The sequence below is a fragment of the Pleurodeles waltl genome, chromosome 5 (assembly GCF_031143425.1).
Source record: "Pleurodeles waltl isolate 20211129_DDA chromosome 5, aPleWal1.hap1.20221129, whole genome shotgun sequence".
In the NCBI taxonomy this organism is placed as follows: Eukaryota; Metazoa; Chordata; class Amphibia; order Caudata; family Salamandridae; genus Pleurodeles; species Pleurodeles waltl.
The window spans coordinates 1,501,630,497-1,501,655,460 of record NC_090444.1 but is presented as its reverse complement, the minus strand read 5'-3'; positions in this window follow the sequence as shown (position 1 = coordinate 1,501,655,460).

The following is a 24,964-nucleotide window of genomic DNA, read 5'->3' as shown; positions in this document are numbered from 1 at the left end:
AAATTCAAGACTGGGAGATGGAATTAATGTTTTTTTTTCTTTTCTTTTCTTTTCTCTTATTTTCATTTTCTTTTGAGTTTTGTTTAGTGTAAAGGTGGAAAATATGTAGTGCTGGGGGTTCAAATACACATACATGTGTACACTTGTTGCTATTGTTAAAATTCTTACTATAGAATTGGATCATTCAGGGAATTCACCGGGCACAATTGGGGAGGCGACCTTCATGAGTGGCTGAAGTTCTTGGAGTTTCTTACTTGAAATAAATCTTGGAAGATTACTTATCTATTTCCAACACCATCCTTATATTTTGGCCGCAGTATTGCATTTTTTTAGTTTTAACCTTTCATTATTGGCATTTACATACAATGTCAAAAATTCTTTATAGGACTCTTACAGTCTATCAGAAACTCATCTTGATATTATCTTTTTATATTTCAGTAAATTTTATTGAAGAATTTTAAAAATTTGAGTAGGGTGATGACAATCAACAAAGAAAAACATTATTAAGCAATAGAAATGGAAAGAAATCAAAGGGAGTAAAACACAGGAGTACATATATTCAGAAACTATGAGCCTAGGATAAGTATACATAGAAGTAATAAACTGAAGGAGCGAAAAATAAGAATGTCCAGTGATGCCGGTTTTGAGAAAACTGCCAATTTTTCAAAATAGCAATAACTGAGAAGCACAACCTGTAGTCTGTTTCATTGGCCAAACCACTCATAGACAAATAAAAAAAAAAAATTGTAGAATAGAGAAAAGAAAATTAAGAAAGGAAAATAGAGCAACATATAAAACGAATAAACAGGAGAGGAAATGGATTGGGACGAGTGTTGAATGAAGGAGTCAAGTGAAGATCATAATTTCTATGAGATTTTTGGATTACTCCCTATCAACATTTGTGCAGAATATGTACTCCTGAGGTAGGTGACCCAGGCCCACTAAGTGTGAAAGGAGACATGATTGATGTCTTTCCAGTCCATAAGAATAACCTTAATGGTGATAGTCAATAAGAGATCCAGAAGAGCTAAATCCATCTCACATATTAGAAGAGCATATGGTGGTGCATGTGGGCCCAGAAGTATTAATATACAATCAAGGTTAATATTAACATGGGAAATTTTTCACAGTTTGGACCACATTGCTTCCCAAAATGGATTTAAAAATGAGCTTTTGAAAAACATATGTTCAAGGACACCACAATCTTTTTTACAGGACCAACAATTATCTGTGTCAGAAATATGTAGCCTAAAGAGTTTATCTGGCATCCAGTAAAGGAACAGGGAAGCAAAAAGCTGTGTTTGATTAAGGGAGAGAATATGTTTGTGCTGGAGGAGGTGAGAGTGACTTTTGCTCCATAATTGAGAGGGTGGTGGATCACAGACACAGGACTGGAAGTACTTGAACCATTGACATTGGATAGGTAAGAAGGAACATGTTGTGGCGGTGCACAGTAATTTGTAAATGTTGAGGCTGCATGACCCAACTATAGACATTGGCATAGGAAGGTGATGAGGTTTGGAGGTTGCAGTGGGCTCAGTCGGGACATTGTTACCCTAAGTTTCAGAAAATTAGAAAACAGGTCAGAAAGAGCATACTTTTGCTGCAGAGTAACAAAAGAGAGTGGCTCATTATGGGAGTACAGATCACCAACCAAATTAATGCCTTTACAAGTTATGGTGGGACCAAGTAGAGCTGAGTCAGATTTTTTATTGTTCAACAGGGGCATGTAAGAAGACTTAGGGGGTCATTACAACCCTGGCGGACGGTGTTAAAGGTGCGGCAATACCGCAAACAGGCCGGCGGACCAAAAAAGGGAATTATGACCCTGGCGGAAACCGCCAACAAAGACAGCCACTTTAACACACTGCCCGCCACGGCGGTAGAGACAAGCAGCGCGGCGGTCACCGCCAACAGACAGGCGGAAGACAATGTACCGCCCATATTATCACAACCCGGCAATCCGCCACCTTTTCTGGGGCGGATTCACCGTGGATAAAAAAACAGCGGAAACAGTTACTGCAATGGGAAAACGCTCACCTCAACACATCCCACGAGGAACGAGGACTCCATGGAGCCCGAATTACACATTCTTCCGGCCCTTGTATTCCTACTCATCTACGAAGACCAACAGCGGCACGGCCGAAGACAACGGTGAGTACAGCACCTACGACATGGGGGAGGCAAAAGTTGGGGGACACCCACGAAACACTCCCACCCCGACCCCCACCCTCACATATTACAACATACACACCAATGCATCCAAAAAAATCACAGTAACAACCCACAATCCCCCCGGAAGAATGCAAAGACAAAGCGAAATCTGTTCAAACATTGTAATGTATCAATATACATGTCTGTAAAAAATATTCAGATATATATAAGAAAATCAGCCAGAAATATATACATTACGAGAAGTAGTGCAGATATGCACATAGCAATGTCCTTGCACCACAAGTCCAAAAATGCATGGGCGAGGCCCACAAAAGATACCTGTCCTCAATCGGAGAGAACACTGCCGGGGCATCAGATAGAAATACTACAGGCACCTCAGGGGGAAGGGAAGGGGGGGCACCTCCGCCGGATGACTGCAAAGCCAGATCCACGACGGGGTTCCATGCCCATTGATGTATCCTGGGGAGTGCAAAGCCACAGTCTCTCAAGTCTCTACAGTGGGTGGCTTGCCCACTGATCAATCCTGGGGAGTGCAAAGCCACAGTCTCTCAAGTCTCTACAGTGGGTGGTTTGCCCACTGCCATATCCTGAAGATTGCAAAGCGCCACAGTCTCACAAGTCTCTACAGTGGGTGGCTTGCCCACTGTACCATCCTGGGGAGTGCAAAGCCACAGTCTCTCAAGTCTCTACAGTGGGTGGTTTGCCCACTGCCATATCCTGGGGATTGCAAAGCGCCACAGTCTCTCAAGTAGATAACATCCGCCAGTGGCTCTGGAGGGGGACTGGTGGCCAGACTGGATCAGTCTCCCCGTGAAAGTTCCTGTCCCGTCACTGTCCCAGATGCACATGGGATAAGGATGCTTGATGTGGCGGTCTTTACATTCTTACCCTGTGCATGCCCTGTTCAGCGGTGCTTTGCCATGGCGGTGCTTGCCCTGTTCAGCGGTGCCTTGCCATGGCGGTGTCTGGACTGTTCAGCGGTGCTTTGCCATGGCGGTGTCTGGACTGTTCAGTGGTGCTTTGCCATGGCGGTGTCTGGACTGTTCAGCGGTGCTTTGCCATGGTGGTCTCTGGACTGTTCAGCGGTGGTTTGCCATGGCGGTTCAGGACTGTTCAGCGGTGCTTTGCCATGTTGGTTCTGGACTGTTCAGCGGTGCTTTGCCATGGCGGTGCTTGCCCTGTTCAGCGGTGCTTTGCCATGGCGGTGTCTGGTCTGTTCAGCGGTGCTTTGCCATGGCGGTATCTGGACTGTTCAGTGGTGCTTTGCCATGGCGGTGTCTGGACTGTTCAGCGGTGCTTTGCCATGGCGGTCTCTGGACTGTTCAGCGGTGCTTTGCCATGGCGGTCTCTGTACTGTTCAGCGGTGCTTTGCCATGGCCGTCTCTGGACTGTTCAGCTGTGCTTTGCTATGGCGGTCTCTGGAGTGTTCAGCGGTGCTTTGCCCTGGCGGTTCTGGACTGTTCAGCGGTGCTTTGCCATGGCGGTCTCTGGAACGGGCATTGGTGTGTGGCATGACGATCCCTAGACTGGGCATTGGTGTGTGGCATGACGTTCCATGGACTGGGCATTGGTGTGTGGCATGACGATACCCAGACTGGGCATTGGTGTGTGGCATGACGGTCCCTCATAGCGCACCGGGGCTGTGGCAGCCGGGTCCCTCCTGGGCACTGACTCCGGCGGTTGTCTCCTGACCAGTGACGATACTTGGGCCCTCCTGGGCACTGACTCCGGCGGTGGTCTCCTGACCAGTGACGATACTTGGGCCCTCCTGGGCAATGACTCCGGCGGTGGTCTCCTGACCAGTGACGACGGTGCTGGCGGTGGCGTCTCGACCGCCGAGAATGATGCCGCCCTTCTCCGCCGTGAGACTCACAACAGGCTGGGCAGACTTCCTCTGGCCCTTCCCCACCTTTGGTGGAGTCACAGCTGACTCTCCAATCCCCTTGGGACCCCTATGAGTTGTTTTCCCACCAGGAGTCTTCACACGGTCCGTCGTCCACTTTCCAATTTCAGAGCCTTTACAGGGGGTGGGCTGCCAGTGCCTTGGCTCCGGGTCATACTGCCTGCCCTGGTGGCTGGTGCACTCCACATACCTTGAACAGGCACTACTGGTGTTGGAGGCTTTTTGGCTGAGGCGCTACAACAGGACTGATGAATTGGAGGGGGGGTGGGGGCAAAAAGGTCAACTTTACACAGGGACAGTTTCTGACGAACACTGGGATGGGTAGTTGGAGGGGGTCTGGGAGTGGAGGAAGAGGAGGTGGTTGTAGGAGGTGTCACTTTAGGTGTTTTGGGTGCAGGTGCAGGTGCAGGTATTGGAGGCTGTCGTGAGGTGGATGGATGTTGGGTGTGTGGTTGCCGGCGTCTGTGTACTTTGGGAGGGGGCGTCACAGACACACTGGGAGAGGACACAGGGGACGTGTAAATGGCAGTGGAGGTGGTGAGTGCAGGTGAGTGGCTTGTGGTGCTGGGTGTCCTGGTGCGATTCCTGGTGCCTGTAGATGTGGTGCATGCAGGTGTGTGTGTAGACGAGACTGGGAGGGAGGAGGGAGAAGAGGAGGAGGGGGACACAGTAGAGGCAGTGGATGTTGCTGTGTCTGTATGTGGGTGAGGCTTGCGTGAGTGCCTGTGGGTTGTGTGGTGCCTATGTTTGCTTGAGCTACTTGTGTGTGCTGACTTGTGTGCATGCTGGTCTGTAGGTGTGCTTGGGATGGGCTGGGGTACAGGGGATTGGGTCTGGGTGGAGGAGGTTAGAGGGGGGAGGCTAGACACAGGGACAATGGCTGCCATCAGTGCTGAGGCCAGAGATTGAAGGGTTCGCTGAAGGACAGCCTGACCAGAATGAATGCCCTCCAGGAATGCATTACCGTGTTGCAACTCTCGTTCTACACCCTGGATGGCATTCACAATGGTAGACTGCCCAACAGTGAGTGACCTGAGGAGGTCAATGGCCTCCTCACTGAGGGCAGCAGGGGTGACTGGGGCAGGGCCTGAGGTGCCTGGGGCGAAGGTGATGCTCACCCTCCTGGGTGAGCGGGCATGGGGCGAACGCTGAGGGGCTGCTGGGAGGGCGGTGCTGGTAGGGGGGGTGGCGGCTGTACCTGTAGAAGTGGGGCGCACAGATGGTGCCGTCACCACAAGGGAGCCCCCATCAGCAGACGAGTCCGTGTCGCTGGTTGGTGATCCGGTGACCGACGTGAAGCTCCCCTCGCCCTCCGTTCCACTGGTGCATTCTGAGTGCATGGTGTGGCCCTCCATGGCCATGTGGGATGCAGCTCCCTCGTGCTCCGATGCCACTGTACCTCCGCCTGATGATGCTGATGCACAAAAGAACAGGGAGAGCACAAAAAGGGGGGGTAAGACAGAAGAAGAACAGGTTGAGTGCACGGCATACCGCTACCGTTGGCGGACAAGACCGACACAGCAGCCCCCTGCATTACGCCGTGCTCCTGGCCTCTGCATATGCAATTCCTGGGATATGGCCTACATTGCTATGGTGGACATCTGCACACATGGATGCCACAGGGGCAACTATACCTGTACTTGGCACTGTACTGAGGTGGGGTAGAGTGCCACATGGGCTGCAGTACAGATGGGCCTAGTCTACGCATTTCTGGCTGGCCTAGGTACACCCACAGCCCTCCTCCCCCACCCAGACCCCTCTACTGCTCGCAAAGTCCGCAGAATGTGGTTGTACTCACCCCCTTGTGTCTGCTGTGATGCCCTCAAGCACCCATCCAACTATGGGTAGGCCACCGCCAGGATCCGGAACATCAGGGGGATCATAGTGCGACGGTCACCGCTCCCACGTTGGGAGGCCATCCACAGCTGAGCCTCCGCCGTCTTCTTGCTGCAGCGGCGAATGTCCTCCCATCTTTTACGGCAGTGGGTGCCCGTCTCTGGTGGGCCCCCAGGGTCCGGACGTCCTTGGCGATGGCACGCCAAATGTCCCTCTTCTGGTGGGCGCTGACCTACATGACATGCACAAGGGAAGAAGAGAAGTCATTACCAACTGCACCGTCGATGTGAGTGGCCCCCCTCCCTACTCTAGCCATGTGGCCCATTCATTGACATGCATTAATGTTCCCTGAGCTCTGCCCCCTTCCCTCTTCCACCCAGCCCTCTCCACCCAGGCCTAGCCCATACAACGTGCTCCCTGTGTACTAACCTGTTGGTCTGGAGGACCGTAGAGTAGCGTGTACTGGGGAGGACCCCGTCTACCACTTTCTCCAACTCCTGAGCAGTGAAGGCAGGGGCCCTTTCCCCAGACCGAGGTCACAGCAGCACTTGCAGTGTAGGTCCTCACCTGTCGAAGGTCAGGTATGTAGTGATTGAACAGATAGAAAATGGCAGTGACGTCCGCGGCGGTGCGTATCATCACCGCCGGCGCACCTGTTCATTGGCTCGTGGGACCCATAGGGTCCTATGTGAACCAATGCAGCATTGCGCCACGGTCTACGTCCGCCTACCGCGACGGTGCACAACGCCAGCGCAGTTACCCCACAATCCCATTGTCCCAGTGTAGAGGTCAGGCAGCCGCCATTTCAGGGGCCCACATGGCTTCATTTAATTCTGCGTCACACATAGCTAGGCCTACACTCAACACACATACAGGAAGGGTTTTGTGTGTGGTGTCGTGTTCTGTGTAACTGTGGGTACATGCCTGGAGGAAAATTGACTTAATCGTCGCTCTTGTCCTTCGTAGGCGCAGTCAGCTGGGACATGTGAGGAGATGGCAGAATCCTCCGGTGTACCGACCGCTGGTGGACCTGTTGACAATGGAAGAGCGACATGTCATAGTCACCTACAGGTTTGACCGTGCCACAATCCAGGAACTATGTACCCAGTTGGAGCCAGACCTGATGTCACCAATCCGCCATCCCACAGGAATCCCCCCTGACGTGCAGGTGCTGTCAGTGCTCCATTTCCTTGCAAGTGGCTCTTTTCAGACAACAGTGGCCATGGCACCAGGGATGTCCCAGACTACGTTTTCCAACGTCTTGTCCAGAGTGTTGTCTGCCCTGCTCAAACACGTAAGGAGATACATCATTTACTCTTAGGTGGAGGATTTGCCTACAGTTAAAGGTGACTTCTATGCCCTTGGACATATCCCCAATGTCATAGGTGCCATTGATGGGACCCATGTAGCTCTGGTCCCCCCCCACAGGAGTGAACAGGTGTACAGAAACAGGAAGAGTTATCATTCTATGAATGTACAGATGGTCTGTTTGGCAGACCAGTACATCTCCCAGGTTAATGCTATGTTCCCTGGCTGTCTGCATGACATAGCAGCATCCCTGATATGATGGGTCAACTCCAGAGGCACAGTGTATGGCTATTAGTGGATTCTGGTTACCCCAACCTTTCCTGGCTACTGACCCCAGTGAGGAATCCCAGGACCAGGGCAGAGGAACGCTACAATGAGGCCCATGGACGGACTAGGAGGGTGATCGAACGCACCTTCGGCCTCCTTAAGGCCAGGTTCAGGTGCCTCCATATGACAGGTGGTTCCCTATTCTACTCACCGAAGAAGGTGTGCCAGATCATCATCGCCTGCTCGATGCTTCATAATTTGGCTTTACGACGCCAGGTGCCTTTTCTGCAGGAGGATGGTCCAGATGACGGTGTTGCGGCAGCTGTGGAGCCTGTGGAGCCTTGGGACAATGATGAGGAGGAAGCTGAGGAAGAAGACAATGACAACAGGGAGTCAGTCATACAGCAATATTTCCAGTGACACACAGGTGAGAACATTTTCAGATTTTACATTACATTCACTGTCACATGTCTTCCTCTATCCTGTGTGTAATTACTTGGGATTATTTGGTAATTGAGTTGCTTCTTTCCATTACGGTTTCACAGGTGTGGTTACCAACGTGTGTCATCTACTTGCATCCTTCAAGGACTTTTGATGTGTGACATTGGTATGTTGCTTTTACATCTCACAACACATTTTCACACTGTCATTGATATTACATTTTAACAAATCATAAACTGCCTCCAGATTGTTTTGTGTTTCAAGGGTGTTTATTGCAGTGCTCAGAATTGGGAGGGGTTGTTAAATGGTGATGGGTGATGGCGGAGGAATGTCCATGGCAGAGTCCAGTCTATTAGTCTCACAGGTGCACTGCCCATCTGGGCATAGGAAGAGGAGCTGGGGCAGTTCAAGTATGGACAGGGTAACAAAGTGGGGCAGTGGGGGGACAATCAGGGTGGTCTCATTTCCTGGCGGGGGTCTTGCCATCTTGCTCTGTCCTGTTCCTGGATCTCAGGGACCGCCTGCGGGGTGGTTGTCCGTCTGCAGGGGGTGGGGTGCTGGTGTGGTGGTCCTGTGGCGGGCGTCCTGTCCACTAGCGCCGGCGGAGGTGGTGGGCAGTTCATCGTCCATGCTAGTGTCAGGGGCCCCTTGGAGTGCCACGGTGTCCCTCAGGGTCTGCTGTATGTCCTTCAGCACCCCTACGATGGTGCCCAGGGCGGAGCTGATGGTCCTGAGCTCCTCCCTGAACCCCAAATACTGGTCCTCCTGCAGGCGCTGGTTCTCCTGAAACTTGACCAGGACCGTGGTCATCGTCTCCTGGGAGTGGTGGTATGCTCCCATGATGGAGGTAAGGGCCTCGTGGAGAGTGGGTTCCCTTGGCCTGTCCGCCCCTTGTCGCAGAGGAGCCCTCCCAGTTCCCCTGTGTTCCTGGGCCTCCGTCCCCTGGACCGTGTGCCCACTACCACTGCCCCCAGGTCCCTGTTGTTGTTGGGGTGGTGGGTTAGCCTGGGTTCTCTGTAGTGGTGGACACACCGCTGATTGACCTGTCCTGGGTAGGGAGGTTTGGGCCCGCTGGGTGGGTGCTGTGCTGGTGTTACCAGAGGGTGGAAGGTCAGTGTTGGACTGTGCCTGTGCGAGGGGAACCGACTGTCCTGAGGCCCACGATGGTCCGGGCTGGTCATCAGGCTCCAGTAGGGCAGAGCTGCTATCGTCACTGTGGGCCTCTTCTGGGGGTGGAGTGGTGTTGTCTGGACGCTCTGGTGTGGTGACGGTCCTTCGTGTTCCTGCAGGGGCATAAGAGCATGATTATTGCATGTGTGTGTGTCATGGTGTGCAATGGGTGGGCGACCGTGTACCCCAGTGCTAGCATTCCTGTGTGGGGGCTTGTGTGATGATGGTTAGGGATTTGTTCTGGGTATGTGCAGTGGGCATGCTTAGGTGATAGGTGTCCATGCTTCGTTGTGTCATGCAGGGCTTGGTGTTTGGATGTGTAGTTTGTGTTATTAGTACATTAGTGAGGATTTGGGGTGATAGGGGAGGGTGTGAGGGTGGGGGTGTGTGATAGCATGCAGGTAGGGTGGGGGATATGTTAGTTAAGATTTGACTTACCAGTGTCCCATCCTCCACTGATTCCTCCGAGGCCCTCTGGATGCATGATGGTCAAGACTTGCTCCTCCCATGTTGTTAGCTGTGGGGGAGGAGATGGGGGTCCGCCGCCAGTCCGCTGAACCGCGATGTTGTGCCTGGAGACCGTTGAACGCACCTTCCCCCGTAGGTCGTTCCACCTCTTCCTGATGTCCTCCCTATTTCTTGGGTGCTGTCCCACAGCGTTGACCCTGTCCACTATTCTTCGCCATAGCTCCATCTTCCTGGCTATTGATGTGTGCTGTACCTGTGAGCCAAATAGCTGTGGCTCTACCCGGACAATTTCCTCCACCATGACCTGGAGCTCCTCCTCGGAAAAGCGGGGGTGTCTTTGGCTTGCCATGGGGTGGTGTGTGTGATGTGTGGGGTGGTGTGAGTGTTGATGTGTGTGGTGATGTGTCCTGGTGTGTGGTGTTTTGCGCGTGGATGTTGTGTTGGTGATGGTGTTGTGTGCCTCTGCGTGGTGGGATTGTCTGATCTGTGCTGTGTCTCTGGCCTTCGTGATAGAGTTTTGGTCGTAGTGGTTTGTGGGTGATGTGGGTGTGTGTTTTATATTGCGTTGGGTGTGTGGGAGTGTTGTTTGTATGTGTGTCAGGTGTGTGTATTTGGAATTGTCCAATGTGGCGGTGTTTTGGAGATGTGTGTGTATTTTGAGCGCGGCAGTGTGTACCGCCAATGGAATACCGCGGTTGAAAGACCGCCACGTGGATTTGTGGGTCGTAATAGCATGGGCGTGTTTCTGTTGGCGTGGAGGTGGAGGTTTTGTTTTCGCCAGTTTATCACTGACCTTTGGTGTGGTTTACTTGTGTGGGTGTCTGAATTTCGGCGGTTTCCGAGATGTGTGTCATAATAGCTGTGGCGGAATTCCGCGGCGGTGTATTGGCGGTCTTCTGCACGGCAGTAGGCACCTTTTACCGCCAATGTTGTAATGACCCCCTTAGTGAGGTCACTACCCAGTTGTTTGTCCACTGTTGTTAAAGCTTTCTGTGTATCCAAGATAATGCTCTGTCGACTCTGAGGTCATCAAAATCAACACTTCTCAGGAAATAAGGGTGGCATGATTGCTGTTCTATGACCAACCATGCTAGGAGTATGGAGGGAAACCAATAGGGGCCTGGGCAGCCGAAAAACTATGTCTGTCGCCTTCACTAAAAACAGCTACCTTCACTAAAAACCAACCTGAGTTTCTGATGGGCAAGCCGCTTCTTATTGTACTATAGAAATGTGAAAGTGAGTGTATCTAGGAAGGAGAAGAATACCTGAGAAAGACATGGGGGAGTGTACTCAGCAAACTATTCACCAATGGTGTTATCATCATTTTAAGAGATTCCATTCAGCCCCACCAAGAGATGTGTTTGAAAGACCAGGGGCTGAATTACACACAGGGCTCACTGTCCCTGTTTTTACAGCACACCTGTCAAAAAGGGACAGTGACCCCATTATGGTGAATGCACTGTCCTCAGAGCAGCTGCAAATTTGTGCTGCCCTGGGGGCAGCACATTAACGTGAAATATGACGTCGCTGCTTACAAGCCACTCCATGTTTCACTGTGCAGGCGGAAACCCTCCGGCAGTTTCAAGAGTGGAGACAGATCCTCTTGCAGATGGATGCAGTGAGTGACTGTACCCGTCTGCAGAGGTTGCTTTGCAGTTCCATAGGATCCCTATTGCCCTCTCCTGAGGACTACCCTCATCGGGTGCACTGACAGTGCATAACCCTATCACAGTAGTGCTGGTGTACGTGTGAGCCAGGGCTATAAGTCTTACAAAAGGGGCCACTGAAGCATCTGCAACCCCTTCTGTAATACCAAAGTGCCCTGGGAGTGAACAAAGCAGGCGCCCAAGCCTGTTGTCCCCCCAGGGCACTTTGTGTAATACAGCCCCAGTTGAATAATAAGTCTTTTATTTTATTGAGGGTCTTTCATTTGTTATAAGAGATTGCGTCTGATAAATTATGATAAACTACGACCATTTGATATTACCAATGCCATTTCCAGCATTATCCTTACTCGAGACTGCAACTTTTAAAAAACATGTTTTAACCTTTCTTTATTGACATTTATCAAGATACATACAATGTACCATGCTCTTTATAAATATGGTACATTATATAGGAACTTAGCTTGATAATACCAGAGCAGTGAGTTTTAAACTTATGATCCATAATATCCTTACTACAGAAACATTGTACTGTGTGGCCAGCCACAGGTAAACAAGGAAGAAATAGTTATAAAAACAAAATAAAAACGAAATGTAAACTTGCAGTAGCATAGTCAAACTACACATGCAGTCTAACCTATGAGGTTTCTTTCCAAACCTGGTCTCCTCAAGTTAAACATCTTACAATATTTAATCCTAAGTGGGTCTGATTGTATCCTGGGAATACTACCTAGGTGTATCCAGTCTATTGTATGTGCCAGTTTTTGTCCAGTGGATTACATCTGCTCTTCAGGTGGCAATAGGTGATAAGCAGTACTATTTTATTAGTTTGTATTGAGAGGACATCATTAGATGTTTTAGCAGTATCTTCATTGTCCATCATGAGTGTAATGGCTTATAATTAATCAAGATTATCTTCATTGCAAAACTGCATCTGGAACCTTAGGTATTTTCTGTGGTTTGTTCACAACTGCCTCTGTGAACAAGAACTAAGCAGGTTTCAATATTTGGCTGTGTGTGGCCGGAGTGTCACCATACTTTCCTCCCAGCTCTGTTGTTGGTTCACACCTCTTAGCACCTCTGATAAACTGTCATGTATGCCTCTGCATCCCATTTGGACAGAATATCAGAGACATTTATTTTAAAGTTCTTTCAATTTTTTTCCATGCTGTGTCAAAGAGAAGTTGATACATTTGCTGTGTGACTATACAGTGATCCCTGTTTAACCTATTACTAGAAGTACATTTTTTGTACTGATAAATGTCAGAGAATCCTTGCACCCTCCACCAGTTTTACAATGAATTACAACAATCAAATCTCAAGAACATTAAATCTAAATATGATTGAAATGTCTTATGCCATTACTTGTCCTCTTTGGTTCTCAGGCCTGGCCACTTGTCTGCATTGATAGTTCTAAGATTTCACTTTTCAAGATGGCTGCAGTCAGACTCGCCCCCTGTCTTCTTTCTATGTTTAATCAACCTGGTCGTTTTTGCAGGTAATGGTGCTTGGTTGTTGAGTTTACCAGACGGTAATTACTGTTAACCTGTTCATTTATGTTTTCGTCCCCTCCTGTCACACTTTTCCTTACCAAGCTTATTTTTAAACACTTAAGCAGTTGGGAGCATTCTATTAAAGGTGTTATTCCTGCAGTGCAGTGTGTTCTGACTTTGATTTACTGCCATTGTTTTACTCTTTCAGTCTGTGCTGTCTTCGTGGATGTGCTAAAGTTAGAGCCTGTGGATGCAGTGGTGTAATTGTACCGCAATGTACAGGAACACATAGCTATGTGTGTTGAGCATTAATCAGTTGGCATCATTTGTGAGGGTTTTTGAAAGATTAAGAGGTCACCCAATGGTGACGAGGGGTTGTCCAACCTCAGCTATCCATCTTTGTTCTTCTTAGTCCCATATTGGTGGTATTTGTCGCCCTTGGAAATGGGTAGCACAGAAGTGCTGCAATCTTCCTCAGTGGCTTACCCTCCAATAGTATTGTTTATATTAACTGCCCCTCATTATTGACAATTACTTTAATACCAATGTGTTCAACAATGGTTAACAAAATGTAAACATTCTGATTACTTTGTGTGCCATTGTTACCTCGAAGAAAACAGTTTTTATTTGGTTCATGGATCCTAGTTTGCAGCTACAAATCCAAGACAAATGACATGCCCAAGTACTGCAAACCCAGGTCAAGCTTCTCTGACCCATGCTGTCCTTTTGGAAGGTTGTGGTCTGAATCCTTGAATCTATGGCCCTGAATCCACAATAGGTGATGCAAAGGTCAGACACGTTGCTCTGGGTGTGCAGTCCCCGGCATGATGTTTGCTGCATATATTTGAAGCATCACCTGCAAACTATGACTGCCATTTTAGGTGTTGGGGATATGGGAATCTTGAAGAGGTACAGTGGATCAAGATACTCATTTTAATTTTGTAAATAATGTTCTCCCTTTGACAGACCTCCTACTAAGGCCTTTAGGTCAGGCCATTCTTGACCCTTTATGTTTTTCTTGTTGTTGTTCAGAAGGTGGGGTCTGTGCCCTGCACCCTGAAATGGCTCCTGCAAGAAACAAGTTCTCTTTTGAGTTAGCCAGTCAGATCACTCAGATCAGTGGTACCAACTATGGACCCGTGGATCTGAAAGGGGTGATGGGAGAAAAGGTTCTCTTGGGCCAATCCCAAATGGCACAGCTATGGAAACGTTTTAATCCTTTAAAGCTCACTTGACAACTTTTTTAAATGCTTATATTTCAAAATCTACTAAACTGGTTTACACCAAACCAACAAAAGAGCCCATTTTATTTGTTAAATTCTATTTTCATGCCAAGTTTGGTGTGCATCCATTCAGCCATTTTGCCTATAGGCCCAAACTAAATTTCATATGGAAGTTAAATAAGAAAACATGACCTTTTTCCTCCCTCTTTACGTTTGTTTCTCCTGTACAGATATGCATGAAAATGTGCATTGTGGACATTAGTTGACTATGCCAAGCTACTGTCAAATATGGTCAAAATCTGTCAATGGAGTCAAATGTTATAGGATACCAAAAATGGCTTTGTCTTTGGAAAATTGGGCAGAGGCATAACTACACATTTGTGACTGCCACTGTGTAATTCATATAATTTATATAAGATTTTGTTTATTCCATGACTCTGGCAACACAAGTAAAGCTGTTTTAAGATCAGATCTAAAATCACTTGGCGGGGTGTGACAAGGTTCAAACATGGGGGATGCTTGATTCCAGAGTTCCGATCCTGGACTATAATTTTCCCTTGTTTCTTTAACTATCAATGTGGTTGTTGCTGTGACCGTACAGCTTCAGTGATGGAGGTCACAGATGGAAGCCAGGGATCCAGTAAATTACACATCCAAAGCAGTATGTTTCACAACTGTGGCTCAGCGTGGCAAACACAGCCTTAGGAGTTGAGGCCCAGCACCAGTTATGAGCTCGCAGTCTTTTTTGTGCCCCTGATGTGCAGTCCTAGGCAGGATAGTGGACCCCTGACAGTAGCTGAAGGGCATTCCCAAGACCTGGATTCACCAGGGCCCCTCTGTGCAGCATTGACTGAGTGGCCTGGAAGACCTGGTTGACTGGAATAGGGTGGTGGATGTAAGAAGGACTTATGGAACAGAGGTTGTAAGGATGACAGTGAGCCCTCGCATAGCAGATCTGAATACTGTCAGAGGCCACATGGCAGTCCCCATTAATGTGTGCTAGTATCTTTTGACCATTGAGGGGCTCCCTGGACCACCCAGGAGTAAACCTATATGCCAGGAGACCCACTCTTCAGAAATACCTGGTCTCTGTACCTACTCCCACATCAGTGATATATCCTGTGGAATTCCCTTGGGAACATGAGGGGTTGCAGGAACTGGAATTCCCTTGCTGGGACTATGAGGAGTTGAGGAACTTTGAATGTACTGATGATAGTAATGAACATCAGTTAAGACTGAGCCTTTGCCTGCCTGCATGGATGTGTGCATCTGACACTACAGATACCAACACCCTCTTCCAGGGTATCTATGGCTGACACCACTAACTCCAGAGAAAGATTCCCTTTGTTATTGCTTGCAACTCCTGAGTCTCAACCACTGGGTGTTCACTACATGTAAGGAGACCCTTTTGTGTATCTCTGTCCTGAAATTACCCTCAAAATATTTCACAGAGTGCAGCACCACTTTCCTAGCGCCCCTTAGCGCCTCCTACCGCCAACATGTGGGCACTGCATTTAAAATATGGCACAACATGGTGCAGGGTAAGGGGCAATAGCATCATTTTTCATGACGCTATTGATGTACTCTGCAGGAGTAGTGCCAAAATATTGGAGCTATTCCTGCAGAGTACATAGGGGCCCATGTAAATAATGGAAGCCCCCTTTTAACACCTGCTGTGATCAGGCGTTAAAAGTGCCGTACAAAATGATGAAAGGAAATCTCTTAGATTGCCTTGCACCATTTGTTTTCCCCCCCTAACAGAGGGAACTCCCCCTTTGCATACATTTTGCCTGGCGCAGGAATCATGTAGCGCAAAGGGTTTCAAAGTGGCTTAATGCATGCATTGCACCACTTTGTAAATATGGAGCTAGGATTTTGGCATCGTTGGGCCACATTAGCGTGAAAAAATGACGCTAATGTGGGGCAAGGTGGTACTTGCTCTGCAGATTGACTTTGCTTTGTTTCAAAACTGGGTCACCAGGTTTCTGGGTGGGCCCCAGCTATCCTCCGTGACAGCTGATATTTAACACTTATCAAGTCCAGAACAACAGTCTCACAGACAAGCATAGGGGTGCTAGGCCCTCCTCTTTCAACCAGCCAAGACGGGAGTTGGGGCCAAGAAAGATTAAACAATCAACAACCTGCTACAAACATTCACATCTCTTTGAGCCACCATGGACCCTTCAAAAGAAGAGAGGAGCAGATAAAAGATGACCAATGTGGGCCTTCATTGTAAAAAACGACCAAAGGGTTCCTCTTAACAGCAGCTTTCTAAGATCTCAAGGAGAAGAACTTGACTCTCAAATCAGACCTATGAAGTGACCTCAAGAGGTTCGAAGAGATGACTTGGAGCTGGGAACTTGAGCAGAGGAAGTGGAGGAAGACCTACGTGAGCAGGTGGACCTCAGGCTCCAACAAAGAATGTGAAACCTTGAAAATCAACACATCCTACTCAAAGAAAAGTGTGAAGCCCTCAAAAACAGATTGTCTCCGAACAACATTCGTAGTTGACGTGTCCCACAGGGTATCTAAGTGCTGATCTCCCTAAATATGAACAGGACCTCTTCAGGGCCATTCTGGAAGACCAGGCACCCCATTAGCCTGGATAGACCTTATAGGGTGGCTCAAAGATAATCCTAAAGAGTCCCCCTCTAGATGCACTCACAAAGGTACATCTTTTGAGGAAAAGGGACCATCATATCTTGAGCCCATAAGAGTGGTCAGATCGTTTTTATTTGGGACCTCTTTCCAACTATATCAAGACCTCTCATCTATAAACGTATCCAAACGTAGCTTCTTCAAACTGGTCATGAACCTTTTGAGATCTAAAAAGGTTAATTACAGATGAGGCCATCCTTTTTGATTGCTGTGAGAAAGTAGCCTCTTTCTAGCCTTGTTACCCCCACTTTTGGCCTGTTTGTGAGTGTATGTCAGGGTGTTTTCACTGTCTCACTGGGATCCTGCTAGCCAGGGCCCAGTGCTCGTAGTGAAAACCCTATATTTTCAGTATGTTTGTTATGTGTCACTGGGAGTCTGCTAGCCAGGACCCCAGTGCTCATAAGTTTGTGACCTATATGTATGTGTTCCCTGTGTGATGCCTAACTGTCTCACTGAGGCTCTGCTAACCAGAACCTCAGTGGTTATGCTCTCGCTTTACAAATTGTCACTAACAGGCTAGTGACCAATTTCACCAATTCACATTGGTATACTAGAACACCCTTATAATTCCCTAGTATATGGTACTGAGGTACCCAGGGTATTGGGGTTCCAGGAGATCCCTATGGGCTGCAGCATTTCTTTTGCCACCCATAGGGAGCTCTGACAATTCTTACACAGACCTGCCACTGCAGCCTGAGTGAAATAACGTCCACGTTATTTCACAGCCATTTACCACTGCACTTAAGTAACTTATAAGTCACCTATATGTCTAACCTTTACCTGGTAAAGGTTGGGTGCTAAGTTACTTAGTGTGTGGGCACCCTGGCACTAGCCAAGGTGCCCCCACATCGTTCAGGGCAAATTCCCTGGACTTTGTGAGTGTGGGGACACCATTACACACGTGCACTATACATAGGTCACTACCTATGTATAGCGTCACAATGGTAACTCCGAACATGGCCATGTAACATGTCTAAGATCATGGAATTGTCACCCCAATGCCATTCTGGCATTTGGGAGACAATTCCATGATCCCCCGAGTCTCTAGCACAGACCCGGGTACTGCCAAACTACCTTTCCCGGGGTTTCACTGCAGCTGCTGCTGCTGCCAACCCCTCAGACAGGTTTCTGCCCTCCTGGGGTCCAGCCAGGCTTGGCCCAGGAAGGCAGAACAAAGGACTTCCTCAGAGAGAGGGTGTTACACCTTCTCCCTTTGGAAAAAGGTGTGAGGGCTGGGGAGGAGTAGCCTCCCCCAGCCTCTGGAAATGCTTTGATGGGCACAGATGGTGCCCATCTCTGCATAAGCCAGTCTACACCGGTTCAGGGATCTCCCAGCCCTGGTCTGGCGCAAAACTGGACAAAGGAAAGGGGAGTGACCACTCCCCTGACCTGCACCTCCCCTGGGAGGTGCCCAGAGCTCCTCCAGTGTGCTCCAGACCTCTGCCATCTTGGAAACAGAGGTGCTGCTGGCACACTGGACTGCTCTGAGTGGCCAGGGCCAGCAGGTGATGTCAGAGACTCCTTCTGATAGGCTCTTACCTGTGTTGCTAGCCTATCCTCCTTCCTAAGTAGCCAAACCTCCTTTTCTGGCTATTTAGGGTCTCTGCTTTGGGGAATTCTTTAGATAAAGAATGCAAGAGCTCATCAGAGTTCCTCTGCATCTCTCTCTTCACCTTCTGCCAAGGAATCGACTGCTGACTGCGCTGGAAGCCTGCAAAACCGCAACAAAGTGCAAAGACGACTACTGCAACCTTGTGTCGCTGATCCTGCCGCCTTCTCGACTGTTTTCCTGGTGGTGCATGCTGTGGGGGTAGTCTGCCTCCTCTCTGCACTAGAAGCTCAGAAGGAATCTCCCGCGGGTCGACGGAATCTTCCCCCTGCAACCGCAGGCACCAAAAGACTGCATCACCAGTCCTCTGGGTCCCCTCTCAGCATGACGAGCGTGGTCCCTGGAACTCAGCAACTCTGTCCAAGTGACTCCCACAGTCCAGTGACTCTTCAGTCCAAGTTTGGTGGAGGTAAGTCCTTGCCTCCCCACGCTAGACTGCATTGTTGGGTACCGCGTGATTTGCAGCTGCTCCGGCTCCTGTGCACTCTTCCAGGATTTCCTTTGTGCACAGCCAAGCCTGGGTCCCCGACACTCTAACCTGCAGTGCACGACCTCCTGAGTTGTCCTCCGGCATCGTGGGACCTTCCTTTGTAACTTCGGGTGAGCTCTGGTTCACTCTTCTTTGCAGTGCCTGTTCCGGCACTTCTGCAGGTGCTGCTTGCTTCTGAGTGGGCTCCTTGTCTTGCTGGGCGCCCCCTCTGTCTCCTCACACAATTGGCGACATCCTGGTCCCTCCTGGGCCACAGCAGCATCCAAAAACCCTAACCGCGACCCTTGCAGCTAGCAAGGCTTGGTTGCGGTCTTTCTGCACGGAAACACCTCTGCAAGCTTTTCCACGACGTGGGACATCCATCCTCCAAAGGGGAAGTTCCTAGTCCTCTTTGTTCTTGCAGAATTCACAGCTTCTACCATCCGGTGGCAGCTTCTTTGCACCCTCAGCTGGCATTTCATGGGCATCTGCCACTCACGACTTGAGTGTGACTCTTGGACTTGGTCTGGAAATCCATCGTTGTTGCATTGCTGGTGTTGGTCTTCCTGGCAGAATTCCCCTATCACAACTTCTGTGCTCTCTGGGGAACTTAGGTGCACTTTGCACCCACTTTTCAGGGTCTTGGGGTGGGCTATTTTTCTAACCCTCACTGTTTTCTTACAGTCCCAGCGACCCTCTACAAGCTCACATAGGTTTGGGGTCCATACATTATTCGCATTCCACTTTTGGAGTATATGGTTTGTGTTGCCCCTATACCTATGTGCTCTCATTGCAATCTATTGTGACTGCACATTGCTTTCTATTGCTATTACTGCATATCTTTGGTATTGTGTACATATATCTTGTGTATATTTGCTATCCTCATACTGAGGGTATCACTGAGATATTTTTGGCATATTGTCATAAAAATAAAGTACCTTTATTTTTAGTATATCTGTGTATTGTGTTTTCTTATGATATTGTGCATATGACACCAGTGGTATAGTAGGAGCTTTACACGTCTCCTAGTTCAGCCTAAGCTGCTCTGCTAAGCTACCTTTTCTATCAGCCTAAGCTGCTAGACACCTCTTCTACACTAATAAGGGATAACTGGACCTGGTGCAGAGTGTAAGTACCCCTTGGTACCACTACAAACCAGGCCAGCCTCCTACAATTGCTTTTTCAGTAGGGGGTAAACCTCCATCCCTCACTTACTCGCAGTATGTTCATAGTCTGCTGGGTCTCCCCTGCTCTGAAAATGGGATGGTTTCCCCGGCCTGGTCTGGTGGGCAACAGTAGAGAGCTGTGAACAATTGTGACACACAAACGTCATTCTCAGAAAACTAACAGTAAGGACATAACAGCAAGTATAGAGAGGATCATCTCATGCGTCTGCCAGGTAACCGGAAACTGTCAGAGACCCATTAATCCATTATGGATCCTGAACCAACACAACAAGATCCTTAGTAATCACAAAGTAGCTACTGCAATGTGAATCATCAGTGAACTTCGGTTACAGTATTTAGATTTCCTTAGCAGGGGAGGGAGGATCCCAGGGGATGGACTCTTCAAACAGACTACCAGGGGTGGTACAGTCCTGAATGACATTTTACAGTGTTGCCCTGGAGAGTCTGGGTGGAGTGGGATTACACTGATTTAACTAACACCAGTAGGAGATGTATTGCTAGTATGTTTCATGTTGAATTCCTATGCGGTTTCATTTATTCTGTTGGGTGCTTCATTGTAGTTTGGGGGAGGGACATGACACCACTCTCTATGGGTACAATTGGGACTACTAGGACTTCAGCGGTGCAGCTGCTGGGTTCCCAGGTGTGTACCATATTACTTACTGCATATAATACCTAAACCACCAACTCTAAAGGTACTCACATATAATGTATGGGCCCTAATAACCCTTAAAAGTGCCTCACTGTTTTTGGGAATTAAAGAGATTGGTTGTGGGCATCCATCTTCCACAAAAGAACAGCAGCACAGACTTCACACTACGTTCTTTTCTATCCAATATCATGCATAAGCCCCATCAAACAAATGCGGGTGTTGCTATATTGATTAGGGATAAATCTAAATTCCTAGAGAAGGATGTTAAAGTAGACAAATAGGGTAGATGTTTCTTGATTGTAGGTGAATGGAAGGGTACCCCAGTCGCGATATTGACTATTTACTCCACCAGTGTAGGCAGGAAACATACTTATTTCCAAAATATAGAAATCAACTTGCTTCACATAGCATCCATTCTTGTTGGTGGGGTCTTTAAAAGCGTAATGCATCTCACACTGGATAGGTCCTATCAGGGTGGGATTGACTCTGACCATCTCTGTGGCAGAGAAAGTAATTCTAGATGATCTTTGGTTGATCAACACCTGGTTTTATGCAGAAGCCCTGCGAGCTTACTCGCAATCAGTCACTCTGCCTTCTCTTTCATCCTGCGGCATGGCAGACCTGGATAAACCCATATCAGTAACATTTTTCAAGCTCTTGAATCTAGGCAAGGCTCCATGCCTGGAGGGCTTTACTGCTGTTTTCCTTGGGAAATTCTCATCATTGTTAGGTGCTCTGTTGGCTGAGGTTTACACTGATATGACTAAGTCATGTGGATTATCTTTGGTGATAGTTAAGGCTAACATCACCCGAATCATGAAGCTGCACATGAATCCTGTTAATTGCTAGTCTTTGAGATCTTTATCTCTATTGAATATTGATGCCAAAATCAGGATTTAGATCTTTGCAAAAAGGTTAGAATCCTCTCTGCCAAGTTTAATACATGCTGACCAGCCTCATGTTGTCCCGTCCAGGTCTACCAGCGACAGCACTACAAGAACGTGACACATAATTAATTTAGCACAGAAGTTCCACAAAGAAGCTGTCTTTGTATGCAGAAAAAGTCTTTCACAGGGTCAAAAGGGCAATGTTGAATATGACTCTTCTCAAATGGATCGAATGAGCAATGATGAAGGTGACTCTTGTTGAAACTGGCTCTGGAATTAACTTTTGGGGGTGGATTGAGGTGATTTATAATTTTCCATGGGTCAGAGTTTGCATGAATGGATCTAAGTCACCAAGTACTTGGGTTCAAAGAGGCACGAGGCAATGGTGCCTCCTATACCTGCTGCTTTTCACTCTCTATTTGGAACCCCTACTTCCGAAGATATGATATCACGCAGGAATGCAGGGTGCACCCTTTTCATGAAGATACTTTTAAGGTATCAACCTTTGTGACAATATCCTCCTTTGCTTAATCAACCTGACTAGATCTCTGCAGAGACCGATACCCCTTTTACATGAGTACTGATTTTTGGCTGACCTTCAGGTAATTCATCTCCTTCAAGGACAGGAGGGGAAACAGTGAAACCCTATTCTCCTCAATCTTTCTAAGGGCAAGGAAGAATAATTTTAAGGGGACTATTTAAATCACCCTGGGTACAGAGGAATACCTTCTCCCTGGCTACTGAACTCACACAAAAGAGTATTCCTTGTCCCTACACAATTGTCTTTGGTTATGGTTAAGACACAACCCAACCTTCTTGATGACAAAGAAAATATTTTTTTTCTTTATTTGACCCTCTCCCACTCTAATGGTGGCATGCTTCATCATTTAGTCCACTTTGGCGCCTATAAACCAAAGTGGGCTCAAACTGATTTGGGGAGATCTTCAGATAACCTGCTGGGGGTCTAAAGATAAAAGTACCTCACTACTCACAACAGCGTTCACTGTGGTAATGGGTATCATTAAAAATAAATTATATTAAGGGGTCTTTCTCTAAGACATTATGGTCCTATGACCCTCTTTCAAAATCGTCAACATTGTTTCAGCCCTTTTACCTGGCCAACTAGAAGGTCCTGGCTTTCTCCAGGACAAAAAAATCAAGGTAAGGATCCCTGTCCCCTGACCTAGTAGTCAAGTCTTCTATCCCACACTAAGTGATGCGACAAATTACACACAAACAGGGAGCACGCTAACACACCTGCGTGGTTATTGTTTTAAAGATTATTCCTAAAATCAAAAGCAGAAGAAAAGGGTAGATAATACATTTTACCATATGTAATGTAAGGTAAAATTGTAGTGTCACATTGCAGCATTTGTGGAACATTTCATGTGCACTCATGGGAAAACAGTGATAGTGTCTGAAATTTTTTATCCTGAACATGTGTGCTCACACTCCAACATGCGTCGTCTATATGCTCTGCGTGTAATGTGTGATCACTCAGAAGCCCCAATGTGCATCAATCCAAATATTCCTATAGCGACTGTAAGAGACAAACACAAATTTGTGACAAGACATACATACAACATTCATGACTGGAACATTTTGTTTGTAGGAGCATCAACTTTGACTTTAAATTATGTTGCCCACTAATCCCATTTGGGTAATCATCATGCTTCTCTGGAGAGTCGGAAGGCACGTCCCAATAGTAACACACTGAGTATAAAACATATCTGTGCTATCACATCAATGTCACTGTATCATAATTAATATGGGATAGGCCATAGCCATACTAAAAATCAACTTTTGTAATCACACAACACACCAAACATTCAATAGTCTGACAGTTTTTTGGAGTCTCGACTTAGAATTCAAGGAATTGCTTGGTCCAAAAGATTTTAAACTCATAAATCCTACATAATGACCTGCCGAACCTCTTCTTATATCTCTACCTACAGTTTTTTAAAGATCTCAGACATGATGGCGGGGGCAAAGTGGGATCGCCTATGACCTCTTCTTTTAAGAAGGCAAAGGCCTCCATACTCATGTCCTCAAGTGTATTATGCTGTAATAAACGCCTTTTAGCATCCACTCTGCCCCGGCTTGTGCTGCTCGTATGTGGTGCTGCTAGATATATGGGGTGCCATATTTAAGTGTATGCATACGTCGAATGCAAGGTGTACATCGTACTTTTAGTGTTCCCTAAACACTGAGAAGGGACTTCCTCACTTTACGTTAGGTCCCACTTTTTCTGAGAAATTCCTCCAAGGCCTAACAACCCTTAAGCATTTGAACTTCAAGATTTACTCTTTTTTCAAGTCTAAAGCTCCACAGCAACATTTTTCATACCAAAAGTGGTGGGAAGACAATATGGGAGGATAAACAAAGGGATAAGATTTACATTTGCAGAGACAATTTTGCATATCAAATGCAAAGGCAAAAAAAGCTCTACAAGTTTCTGTGTAGATGGCACCATACTCCAAAGAGACTCCACATTATTGACAAAAAGCATGCAGAAGAATGTTGGAGACATTGCAGAGGAACGGGTACCATCTTTCATATATTATGGTCCTGTCCCCAACATGAGACCTTGTGGGAGATGATTCTAGCGACCATCGGTCGAATTATGGGTAGGGCCATTGAGAACAATCCTGTTTCGATATTTCTTGCGGCCCCTATGGAGGATACCTATCCTTTGTTCTCCTCCTGGGGAAAATAATTTCACATCTCCTACTGGTGGCTAAACAATACACTGAGACACCACTTACCAATATGTTGTCACAAAGGGTTTGGCGACTCATAGTCTATGATCTATCAATGATTCTGAATAATTTAATAAAATGTGAGACACTGACCTGACTTGAAGAAAGATAATAGAGACCTGACTTGTTCTAAAGATCACATGCTCATGGCTGCCTCTTCCAGGGCAAAGCTTTCCTTGATGGATACTCCTGAGCGACTCAGTCATTGTATTCTTTGAAGCAACTGTGAACCTACTAGAGATACATACAGTGGTGCCATGGGGTGCAGGGAGTTGTTTTAGTGGGGAAAGACAATTTTTTCTGGCTTTAAATTAATAGATTATTGTAAGTGGGTGTGCCTTCTTTTCTATTGTACACTTTCTAAAATCAAAGATTGAAACATAAAATACCTGCCATTCTGCTATGGTCCTGTAAAACCACATTTACAATTACCATTATGGTTAAAGAAGCACCCATCTGGATAAAAACATCCTTCGTCCATTACTTAATTGTCCAGTCATATATTCTTCCATCAGTTCTATATTTGACCATCCATTTCAATAGGGTTTTTGTCAATACTTCAGTAATTCAACCTTTGGCAACCTCGTGCAGGCCAGTTTATTTGCCCATAGTGTAGCGCAGAGAGTTGCCAGTTTCCAAATTTCCTTTGAGAGTCATAAAAAGACAGGCCCATAAATATGGCCCGCACCACTGGTACTTCACTTTGTGTGATGCACCGGCTGCGCAGGTTGCTCACCCATATCTACAGGGCCATACAAAGCCACTTTGCGGGGCTTTACATGACCTTGTAGATAT